Source organism: Clinocottus analis, unplaced genomic scaffold (assembly GCF_023055335.1).
Source record: "Clinocottus analis isolate CAN_PGR_092001 unplaced genomic scaffold, fCliAna1.0.p SCAF_9, whole genome shotgun sequence".
Classification (NCBI taxonomy): Eukaryota; Metazoa; Chordata; class Actinopteri; order Perciformes; family Cottidae; genus Clinocottus; species Clinocottus analis.
This window is the reverse complement of record NW_027176251.1, coordinates 20,913,806-20,926,415: the sequence shown is the minus strand read 5'-3', so window position 1 is coordinate 20,926,415 and position 12,610 is coordinate 20,913,806. Positions and strand designations below refer to the sequence as shown.

At 43.2% G+C, this 12,610-nt stretch overlaps 1 protein-coding gene across 1 annotated transcript in view; it reads right to left on the bottom strand.

Annotated features, from left to right (window-relative positions):
* ncalda (neurocalcin delta a) overlaps window positions 1–9,293 on the bottom strand; it is a 58,164-nt gene extending 48,871 nt beyond the window's left edge. Inside the window, exons 1-2 of the mRNA XM_068569754.1 lie at window positions 9,165–9,293; window positions 3,177–3,295 (exon numbers count right to left, since the gene is read on the bottom strand). The gene's annotated coding sequence lies outside the window, so the exon portion shown is untranslated. The remainder of the gene's footprint in view (window positions 1–3,176; window positions 3,296–9,164) is intronic.
* Between the last annotated feature and the right edge of the window lie 3,317 nt (window positions 9,294–12,610).

Sequence of the window (12,610 nt, the reverse complement as noted above, 5' to 3'; positions counted from 1 at the left end):
AATGTGACTGGAAGTAGAGGATTGTGTGAACGTGGATCAAAACCTCACAGCAGAGCTGTGATTCTACAGTCTGCATGAAACCGTAGAGCTACCAGGAGCCGCGACCTGCCCAGACAATCCATTGGCATTTCATTGTGAGAGTTCATGCCAACAGGGTACGACTGTAATCTGTTGTGTCACACAAACACAAACAGACTGGTGCAGCACTCACTCAGTGGCTGGCTTTCACTTCTCCCTGTGGTGCCCTATACATAATTAGAAAAAGGCTTTATCAATTCAGAATTACATCCAACTCTGTTTGTTTGAGAGGGAGACTCAGAGGTTTCCCACTGAAGGCAATGAAGAGAGAGGAGACAAAGGAGTATTGACTCTTTGCCGATGAGAGGACGACATCGTGCTGCAGACTGCACGGGGCTTCGGTTAAGTTAATGTCAGCCGCTGTGAGGATCGAACACACCAGACAGGCTGGCAGTGCACGGCTGTGGTGACTCACAGGTCAGAGGAAGGCAGTGGACCAATCACAGGGCCAGATGTCCTCAGTCTGTCCTGTGTGGACTGCAGGCCGTGACTCACCTGACACATGGGGAGCGAACCCCTCTGTTCCCTCAGACCAGCAGCTGCTCACCCAGGTAGCAGCCGCACAATGACATGTAGGACGGCCGGTTAATCAGAAATGTTCCATCTCATGACTTTATAACGAAGCTTACATAACAATACGCTGTTTATTGTTCAAGACAAATAAAGTAAATGAAGTAGAACTCTGAGAGTTACAGTTCACTTCATCATGTCATCCTTTTAGACACTTGTCTACAATGGTCAGAAGCAGCATGTGAGTTCCTGAGTTAAGGCCAACGCTGCGTTTTGAGACCTTTGATCCACCAAACTCTAATCAGTTCAACCTTGATTCCAGGTGGACGCTTGTGTCAAATTCCTGAGATATCTCGATCAAGAGAGTGGACAACATAACACAGAGGCATGGAAACTACTCTCCACTAAAGAGACTAAACAACCTGACTACAAGTGTAATACATACATGTCCTTTTTAAACTAAAACTGGACCGACTTCTGCACCGATGCTGTGGTTAGGGCCTGAAGGCAGTGACCATGATGTCACCACCTGGTTTCTCAGAGGACATCTTGAATCTGTGTTTACTGCCATGTCTGAGCGACTGGAGACAGACATCTGGATTTAAAGAAGAGGGGACAGATGATCATTTTCAAATGTATAAAAGGGGATTGGTAGTAATTCATGGCTGAGCCACGCAACATCAAACACCTCATGCGGGCATGCCTCCATATTTATTATTAAAGGGTTATTTTTCTATCATGGAAATACAGTTTTAGCAAGAGGCATCCTGGGTTCAACCGCTCCGCTCTCAAAGTGTGACATCAACATGAACAAATGAATGCTATCTGGCCGTAATGTGATGTGTTGGTCGTTGTTATAATGAGCAGGGGGCCGGGTCCTTGGTTTCGATGAGGAATGCCAACAATTCGTGCTGTCCATCGTGGGAAAACTGAAGGACGAGCGTGGACATCGTTTCCCACACTGAGTCCCTGCTTGATAAGGAAGAGGAGCCGAAGAAAAGCAAACAACCGACCCGGAGTGATGCCGCGCTGTCGGCCCGGCTGAATTCCTCCACGTTCTGCTGTCCTCACGCTGCTCACTGCTGACGCCTCAACTCAGACTTTATACCCATATTCAGTTCAGCATCAGGTGGTGATACTTTTCAGTCCTTTAGAAGAAGGTGAGGAGACGGTGAAACAGGGAGAGAGGAGCCAGGAGAACCTTCTGTGAAGGTGCTTTCCATCAAGATAGAGGAATAAATGTGTTTATTTAATCTCTCCTTAATTAATGCGGTGGGGCCATTATTTGACTTTCACTTAAAAAGATGTTGAAAAAAATCAAAAGACCTGTTCTCTATGTCATACGACAATTTAAGCATATTTAAGCATATTTTGATGATTATTGGGAATACTCTTGAATCAGTTGACATACATATAATATATTTATGTATATATATATACTTACGTTTTTGTAATTCGCTGTATTTTAGTCACATGTAGTTAATTATACTTTGTATAATTTGATTGTAGAATCATGAGTCATTCTGAAATGTGTGACCTTTATGTTTAGTTATGCAGGTGTGAGCTCAGGTGAAAGCTCCTGTGTGTCATGGTGCTGGAATACACATGGACACACACACACACACACACACACTCACACACACACACACACACACACACACACACACACACACACACACACACACACACACAGCTGGTCTACGAGGCTAACCGTTCTACAGTATATAGTTATAGTTGTATATAGTTATAGTCTTATATTGTTTTTATACAGTGCAAAGTGCCAACTGCACATCAGGACTCTAACTAAGCTTTCACACACTGCAGGAACAGCCCGGGGTAGCGATTTAGAGTCAACTGCCTTGCCCAAGGGACACACCAACATGGAAACTGACTAAACCCTGAGAGAGCTGTACAGACTGAAAGGTTCTGCCTCATGTCGCTCAGTGTAATACACAACACTTCTATTCCTATACTGTACAATCGAGTGGAACCAGTCCTGAAATGAAGTAAACCAGCTTTTTGAACCGAGTAGTGAGGCAGTCAGAAAGGTCTCCTCTCTTTTCCATCCCATAATCTGAGACCACAGTGTTGACTAAGCTTTTACGAACAAACAACACATGTATTTGTGTAGCACTCTAACGCACTGTATCATGCTAGGTTTGCACAGTATGGGCACAATCAATGTAGTTGTTGACACAAAGCGATCGCTGCTGCTCTATTTAAGATCAGTCACAGCGGTGAAATCAATCTTTTACATGGGCGCTGCTCTGGGGACGTCTCCAATGTATGCAGCTGTTTTCACCTCTGCATACTGATGTCAGACGTTTTCTCCACCACAACCTCGAGCCCCCATCATATGCATCAGTTGATGGGAAAATTAATCTGTGATGCAACTGGACCGAGGCGTGTCGGCCCGGCCTGTTGGTTCAGAAGACTGCCGAGTCGGCAGCCAATAACGGGATCAAACTGTCGGCCAATCAAATATTAGCTGCGGACAGAAACACAGATGCACGTGCATGAACGCGCGCCCTAAACGCATAATCTCCAGGCGTAGCAACCAGGTAGCGTGTTGCAGTTCTGTGACTCACCAGGTGGGGCGTGTGGACGCCTGCAGCCCAGAGGAGGGTCTCGGACAGCCGGGTCGCTGCGTGGAGAGTCGGCTTCACGGCGCCCTTCTTTCCACCGATGACCTGAGAGTTAACTGCACCTGATGAGAGACAGACACACATTTTAACTTCAGTTGTACGGCCACATTTAAGTCACACTGGCATTCAAATGCCACGACCTCCTACAGGATAAGTGGTTTGGATAATGGAATGATATTCAAATGACCAGCAACATAACCTCTGCTTCTGCACTCCTTATTCTGAACATGAACCTGCAGCTACGAGCCACTGCACACTGGGGCTGTCAACGAATATTCAAATATATATTCGAATAGTTGTTAAAAAACGAATTTCGAATATGAAAATTAATATTCGAATGTAAAAAAAAGAAGAAAAAAAAGATTTTGGAGAATAATTATCGTGCATCTAGCAACCCTGGGATGGGTCGACCAATGACAGCTCTCTCTACAGACAGAGCTAGAAGATGAACGTAAGATACCGTTTCACAACTTGTAAGAGCGTAATAACTAGTTAGTGACTCAGAGAAACATTAATATCCAACGAGGCAAAATGAGGAGGACGCATTGTTTAGGTCTGGAAAAGAGGACATGTTCAGGAAAAAGAGGACGTGTGGTCACTATGTAAGCTAGAGTTAGCTCGCTGTTCAACGACAAGCCACGTGAGGCTACGTCTCCAGAATGTGCACCCAAGAGAACACGGCATAACATGAAACTTCAGAGAAATGCAATATGAAATAATCATATTCATATTCAAACGGCATATCCAAAAGTACAAGGCAGTCTTGTTCATACTGATCCCTGCTATGTCCATGTGTATAGACTTGAGATTTTACTGTACAGTTTTGGAGAAAAGTGACTTCAAAATCAGCTACAATGTAATAATGATTTTCATAACTTCACAATTTCCAATATTCAAAGGCTATGAAAACTTGTAAAGTAAGATTATAAGACATTCTTGTTACGTTGCTCATGCGCGACTCAGCGATTTTTGGGATCTGTTATTCATAAAAGCACAGATGGAGTCACAAAATGATGTTATTTACAGGAAAAGCAACGCTTTTGATGTTTGTGTCATTGTCGCTGTCGTCGTGGACGACCGACTCCTGAAGCTGTAAACCATGTGGAAACACTCTACGACGTACTAATATACTACTCTACTACATACTACTCTACTGCATACTACTCTACTGCATACTACTCTACTGCATACTACTCACTGCATACTACTCTACTGCATACTACTCACTGCATACTACTCTACTGCATACTACTCTACTGCATACTACATACTACTCACTACATACTCTACTGCATACTACTCTACTGCATACTACATACTACTCACTACATACTACTCTACTGCATACTACTCACTGCATACTACTCTACTGCATACTACTCTACTGCATACTACTCTACTGCATACTACATACTACTCACTACATACTACTCTACTGCATACTACTCTACTGCATACTACTCTACTGCATACTACATACTACATACTACATACTACTCACTACATACTACTCTACTGCATACTACTCTACTGCATACTACTCACTGCATACTACTCACTGCATACTACTCACTGCATACTACTCACTGCATACTACTCTACTACACACTACGTACTACTCACTACGTACTACTCTCTACGTACTACTCTCTACGTACTACTCTTTAGGTACTACTCTCTAGGTACTACTCTCTACATACTACTCTCTACATACTACTCTCTAGATACTACTCTCTACGTACTACTCTCTACGTACTACTCTCTACGTACTACTCTCTACGTACTACTCTCTAGGTACTACTCTCTACGTACTACTCTCTACATACTACTCTCTACATACTACTGTACTACATACTACTCTCTACATACTACTGTACTACATACTACTCTCTACCTACTACTCTCTACGTACTACTCTCTACGTACTACTCTCTGCGTACTACTCTCTACGTACTACTCTCTACATACTACTCTACTGCATACTACTCTCTAGATACTACTCTCTACATACTACTCTCTAGATACTACTCTACTGCATACTACTCTCTACATACTACTCTCTACATACTACTCTCTACATACTACTCTCTACATACTACTCTACTGCATACTACTCTCTACATACTACTCTCTACATACTACTCTCTACATACTACTCTCTAGATACTACTCTCTAGATACTACTCTACTGCATACTACTCTCTACATACTACTGTACTACATACTACTCTCTAGATACTACTCTACTGCATACTACTCTCTACATACTACTCTCTAGATACTACTCTACTGCATACTACTCTCTACATACTACTCTCTACGTACTACTCTCTACGTACTACTCTCTACGTACTACTCTCTAGATACTACTCACTACATACTACTCACTACATACTACTCACTACATACTACTCACTACATACTACTCACTACATACTACTCACTACATACTACTCTCTACATACTACTCTCTACATACTACTCACTACTCTCTACATACTACTCTACTGCATACTACTCTCTACATACTACTCTCTACATACTACTCTCTACATACTACTCTCTACATACTACTCTACTGCATACTACTCTCTAGATACTACTCTCTAGATACTACTCTCTAGATACTACTCTCTACGTACTACTCTCTACGTACTACTCTCTACGTACTACTCTCTAGATACTACTCTCTAGATACTACTCTCTACGTACTACTCTCTACGTACTACTCTCTACGTACTACTCTCTACGTACTACTCTCTACGTACTACTCTCTAGATACTACTCACTACGTACTACTCACTACATACTACTCACTACATACTACTCACTACATACTACTCACTACATACTACTCACTACATACTACTCACTACATACTACTCACTACATACTACTCTCTACATACTACTCACTACTCTCTACATACTACTCTCTAGATACTACTCTCTACATACTACTCTACTGCATACTACTCTCTACATACTACTCTCTACATACTACTCTCTACATACTACTCTCTACATACTACTCTCTAGATACTACTCTCTACATACTACTCTCTAGATACTACTCTACTGCATACTACTCTCTACATACTACTCTCTACATACTACTCTCTACATACTACTCTCTACATACTACTCTACTCCCTTGCTTGCTGGGGGTATTGAGTGCTGCTGGCAGAATAATTGCAGGCGTATTCTTCACAGGGATCCTCATCATCACTGAACGTGTTGATCGTCTGACAAAACAACTCGTGTAAAACTCTCCATGCGCCTCTTTTCTGAATCGCAGGGTGAATCTTTGTGAAGGAGAAATGTGTCAAACTGTAACATCGTACATGTTGGTGCTGCAGAGACGTCCTGGCCAACAGACTTTGTTGAGAACAGACGCCGCACATAAATAAATGACACCAGAATCATTTAAATTCATTTTTCAATGAAGGCGAAGATGTCAAAATGATCATTCCCTCCAATATCGCCGTAATGTCAGACCTTTGGCGGTTCTGAGAGAATGGACGTATGATGATGTCCAACATGGGTGTTGCACAACATTAATGGACTTGCATTAATTTGAATGGCCATTTATGCTTAATCCATTATTAATGCAGCCACAGCAGCTAATGCATGAGGAGATGCGAGCTCTGACCCATAAGCAGGGTATTAGTGTATAATAATGCAGGACAGAGAGGACGCGGTCGCTTCACTCAGGAGACGAGTGCAGAAGTTCACATGACACAGCTGCCAGCTGCCAGCAGGCTGCAGGGTCATCCAGCTGATGGGCTGACTGAATAATGCACTTGTTGAGCTAAACATGCGCGTTGTGTGTGTGCTGACAGAGGAGACGTCCCTCTGAGGGTCTGTCAAGAAGACACCGTGGGCTTACACATTTTTGAAAGTAAGTCAATCAAACATGCACATCACTTCCCCGAAAAAATACTGTTTGGTTTGACAAACGAGCTAGACTGAAAAAAAGAAAAAAAAGCTTTATTTCTCCATCATAATCCATCCGTTCATTATCTGAAACCGCTTATCCCATCCGGAGGAGGGGGGGGGGGGGCTGACATCGGTGGAACAGGGTACATCCTGGACAGGTCACCGTCACAGGACGGACTCCCATCATAATCCAGCCCCCACTGGACCAAATGCAGCATTAAGCCGCGGCCCGATGACGTGGCCCAGATGTTGGGCTCATCTGGCTCCCTGTGCATGTGACGAGCTGGAGAGAAATCAGCCATCCGCTGACTTCTTGTTATGGATCTCCACCAAAAAACACCTCCTTAACACTGTGACCAGAGCTCTTAACGTCTCAGACACGAGATGAAACACTGTCGAGGAAAATTGATAAACATAACTGAAGCCTGATGAACCACAACACTGAGCTCATGGTGGTGTCGGCAGTCTCCTCCATACACCAGCATACAAATAGAAATAGAAAGGAGAGGTGGAGTAATATTCCCAGCAGACCAAAACTGACTGGAACCTCCATCTAACGGTTGGTTTGACATTAATCATCAACAGTACTACAAACAATTACTTGAAAATTAATAAACCATCAAAGATATTTTCAAGATATTTTCCAAGTGAAAAAGACAAAAGTGAAGACATCGTGCCTCTTTTCTCACATCCTAGTGAAGTGAATAACTGTGTCAGAATGTAAGTATATATATATATATATATATATATATATATATATATATATATATATATATATATATATATATATGAACGTTTTGTAAGCCAGATAATAAACTAATTGATAATTTATTGTAGCAGATGAATTGATGATGAAAGCACTGATCAGAAGAATCACATGAAACATGCTTCCCCTGCATGGTGTCAGGCCGTCCTCATGCAGCCTGTAAGAGGGACAACAGCCCAACAATACTGGATTTTAGAGGAATCCAATATCACCAGCTGGATCCTTTAGATATTGTTTTTTTTATTAAGAATTGTGACTTACATAATAAGATGGGTATTGTACAGTTGCTCTCTGGTGGACAAACACCAGAATGAAATCTGATATCCAAAATCTCTAAAGGTGTATTTACACAAGACTGAGCTTCAGCTTCCATGTGGTTATGGACATGAGTTCATGGTCCTGATTGTCTGCAGCAAAATTAATTATTGTTTACTTGCTTGAAGTGATAACATGATATCATAACATGATAACATGATATATATATAACTGGTATCCAACCAGTACACCACTGGGATTCTGACAAATCTGTACAGACAGGTCACATGGCTCTGTGGTGCTGAGAAACAATCACACACACACACACACACACACACACACACACACACACACACACACACACACACACACACACACACACACACACACACACACACACACACACACACACACACACACACACACACACACACACAATAATGCCTCTCTGGGCCTGAGACACCGGAAACAGCGCGTGCTCAACAGGTTCTGTTGTTGTACTTTGTATCCGGTCCACAGCGCAACCTGCGCAACTCTGTAGCGCATGAAACGCAACAATGCGACATGTTGGCGAACGTGGCACGCACTAACGCACGCGGACCACCAGACACCCGGTGGCATCCGCACGAGGCCGAGGAGAGGAGAGGGCTCCCAGCGCCACGGCACTAAGCTCCACTAGCATAGCGAGCTACAGGCTACGGTGGTCCGGACGCGTCACTGCAGAGCACCGCCCGGTCCACCGGGAGGACCGGGCGGTGCTCCGCGTGTCCACCGGGAGCACCGGGCGGTGCTCGGGAACAGGTCGCGCGCTAGACTCGTTCCATGTTCCCGAGGTACAGGACGCACGAGCGCACCGTTACGCGTTCGCGAGTTAAACCACAACGTAACGCCGCGTTATCTGGAGTCTAGACGAGGGTCCGCGGAGAGGAAACCCGCCACCGGGAGCTTCAAACGCGGCAGCAGGAGACGTACCCCTTAGGTCAGCAATGTCACCGGCGGTATCCTCTTCTTCATCTGCCGGTAAGTCGGTAAACTGGCGAGCGATACTCGGGAAACACATGTATCTCCAACAAGTGTCAGAGAGTGGAGAGTGCTGGGGACTCAAAGATATCATAAAGCGAAGATGTGTGACGCGTGAGAGGAAAACGGGCTTATCTTCCGGCTCGGCAAAATAATGTCTGTCACGACGCATGCGCTGTGAGACAACACAACCCGTTTGACATTATACACATTTAAAAAATAAAACATGACAGGAATGGTTGTTTACAAACATCGACATTTGTATTACTTCTCCATCCTGGAAGCAATGTGTGAAATCCATTTCTGGTATCCGAAATAAAAGAGCAGAGTGAGAGTTCTGTATTTATCCTCTCCTCTTGCCACCTCGAGCGTAATTACACTACAATAACTTTATAGGACTCTACCGCCACCTGGCGGACCTTCAGAGAAGGTTCGCCTGTCGGATTCAATTTCCGTTTGGTTAACTTGCAGTTGCATTGAACACAAGCACTGCAACACTGTATATAGTATGTATTATAGTTCAGGGGAAATTCTCAGAAATCTATAAAAAAATATAATATAAATAAATTAATATATGATATAATATATATAATATAAATAAAAAAATGTCAAACATAGGAAAACAACAGGGCTCACACGTACTTACAAAAGAAGACCATTGAATTAACAGCAATATTCATCCCAAACAAATGCAGGATTTAGCAATGTGTCTCTTGGGGTTTGTGTTATTTAGTGTTGAACATGTTTTAACCGGGAAACCACTCCCCAGCCGGGTTAGATGCTGACTGGCCTCAGGGCACAGCTCTGTTAAAACGGGTTTGTCCCCGTTGTGGCTGATTTCCTTCTTCTGGATCGATGATGATTTAATCTTTCTTAACCTGATGCTGTAAACTTGAGTCCGTCTCCTATCTGACTCACGCAGAAACTAAACACTCACAGAACACAGAGAGTCTGGATGGAAGTTCAATTCACGTAGATTTATGTGTAACAAACAGTTTCACCAATAAATCTGAGTTAGATAGATATGAAAGACTCATATTTTTTTTCAGTACTTGTACAATTTCTAATCCATCTGTAAATACAATTTTCTTTTATTCCATTTGTATATTTTTTATTCCATCTGTATATTTTAAATATCGGATTCATCTGTATATTTTTTATTCCATCTGTAAATTTAATATTATTCTTGTTACTGCTAAAAAAATCAGTTATTACCATTCTATTGTTTATTTATATTACTTGTTTCTTTATCTTACTACTATTACTTGTGAGCAGTCCTACTGTAATCCTGTAATCACCCCACACAGGGACTAATAAAGGATTATATTATCTTACATTATCAATAAGTTGCAGACTTTAAGGAAAGCGGCTGCTCTGCTGGCGTCTTCCTGCTGCTCGTTTCCTCCGGCCCGTCCTGGTTTCTTTCTTTCCAGCGCTCACACTGCAACAGAACAAGGTCGCTGTGACTCGCTGGATGTTCCCTTTAATCATCTCTGGAGCTGATGCTCACGGTGTGTTCCTGCTCTCAACATGTCATGTGACATTTGCTCTCGTGGGATTTCTGCACTTGTATTTTAAAACAATCTAAACGCAAAACTCAATATTACACATTCTTATAAAACATGTTCCTCAGTCTCAATACTGTTGAGAATCTCCCAACCAAGTTCATTTCATGTCATATGGTGAAAGACGTCTTTTACATTTACTTTGTTGTATTTGCACAAACCACCATAGAAGCAGCTGAGCAGCAACACTTCACTCACTTCGTTCTCTTTAATCACTTCACGGTGCAATACAAACACATTTTTAAATACATTTGATCATGTCTGTATGTATAATATTGCTATAGTGGCTTCTTTACTGTTTTGTTACTGTTTTACAGCTTATTCATATTCCTTGTCTGTGTTTGCTGTGTATCTGTGCACGTGACCCGTCTGCCGCTACACTAACAGCTGTGGGACTAATGAAGGAATATCTAATCTTATCTTATAACCCAGATAATCATTCCTCTAACTAAGGAGGAACACAACAAAGTAACAAACTACGCAAACAAAACAACAACATCAGGAAGCACACACATTGTGCGACTGCATGAGCGAAACCTCCCTCTTCATGTCACAAGTGATCTGAAACGTCTCTTCTCTCCGCTGTCAGAACATCCTCACGTCTGGCTTTTCCTTCCAGATGTGCAGCTTCTGTTCCCTGTCACGGTGTTGTGGTGTCACAGTGTTGTGGTGTCACAGTGTCGTGGTGTTGTGGTGTCGTGGTGTCGTGGTGCCGTGGTGTCGTGGTGTCGTGAGGCTTCATACCAGCAGGTGGCGACAAAGAGCTGTGCTTCACTGCAGGTCTCATGGTCTGTGCCTCTTCCTCCTGCAGGCTGTTGTGTTGCAGCTTCACTCTGAGCAGCTGACTGAAAGAGAGAAGAACAAGTTGCTCACAGACTCATCAAGGAAGCCTCAGCCGCTGTATCATGTGTGTGTGTGTGTGTGTGAGTGTGTGTGTACGTGTGCATGTGTGTGTGTGTGTGTGTGAGTGTGTGTGTACGTGTGCATGTGTGTGTGTGTGTGTGTGTGCATATGCGTGTGTGTTAGTGAGAGCATGAGCATGTGTGTATGTGTGTCTGTGTGTGTACTTGTGTGTGCATGTGTGTGTCCATGTGTGTGTATGTATGTGTGTGTGTGCATGTGTGTGCCCATGTGTGTGCCCATGTGTGTGCGTGTGTGCAAATGTGTGCCCATGTGTGTGCGTGTGTGTATGTGTGTGTGCATGTGTGTGTGTGTGTGCATATGTGTGTGTGTGCATGTGTGTGTGTGTGTGCATATGTATGTGTGCGCATGTGTGTGTGTGTATGTGTGTGTGTGCATATGTGTGTGTGTATGTGTGTGTGTGTGCATATGTATGTGTGCGCATGTGTGTGTGTGTATGTGTGTGTGTGTGCATAGGTGTGTGTGTGTATGTGTGTGCGTGCACATATATGTGTGCATGTGTGTGTGCATGTGTGTATGTGTGTGTGTGTGTGTGCATATGTATGTGTGCGCATGTGTGTGTGTGTATGTGTGTGTGTGTGCATATGTGTGTGTGTGTGTGTGTGTGCATATGTGTGTGTGTGTGTGTGATGTTGCCCCTCATATGTCTCAGTATTTTATTTTGTAAAGTAGGTTTCCTCTGCGTCACGCTGCCTCTGTTTAGATCAAAATAAAGATGCTTATTAATCTTCTGCCAATGTTTTAAACATCCACACTGCATCTCACGGTGCAGCCCCCCCCCCCCCTCCCATCATGCATCACTCAGATAAATCTGCTCCCCCTTTAATGAGAGAGAGGTAATCAACAAGAAGTGAGGCCGGGCTGCTCATAAATCCTGCAGAATACTAATTGGGGTTGTGGAGGGTCAGAGGA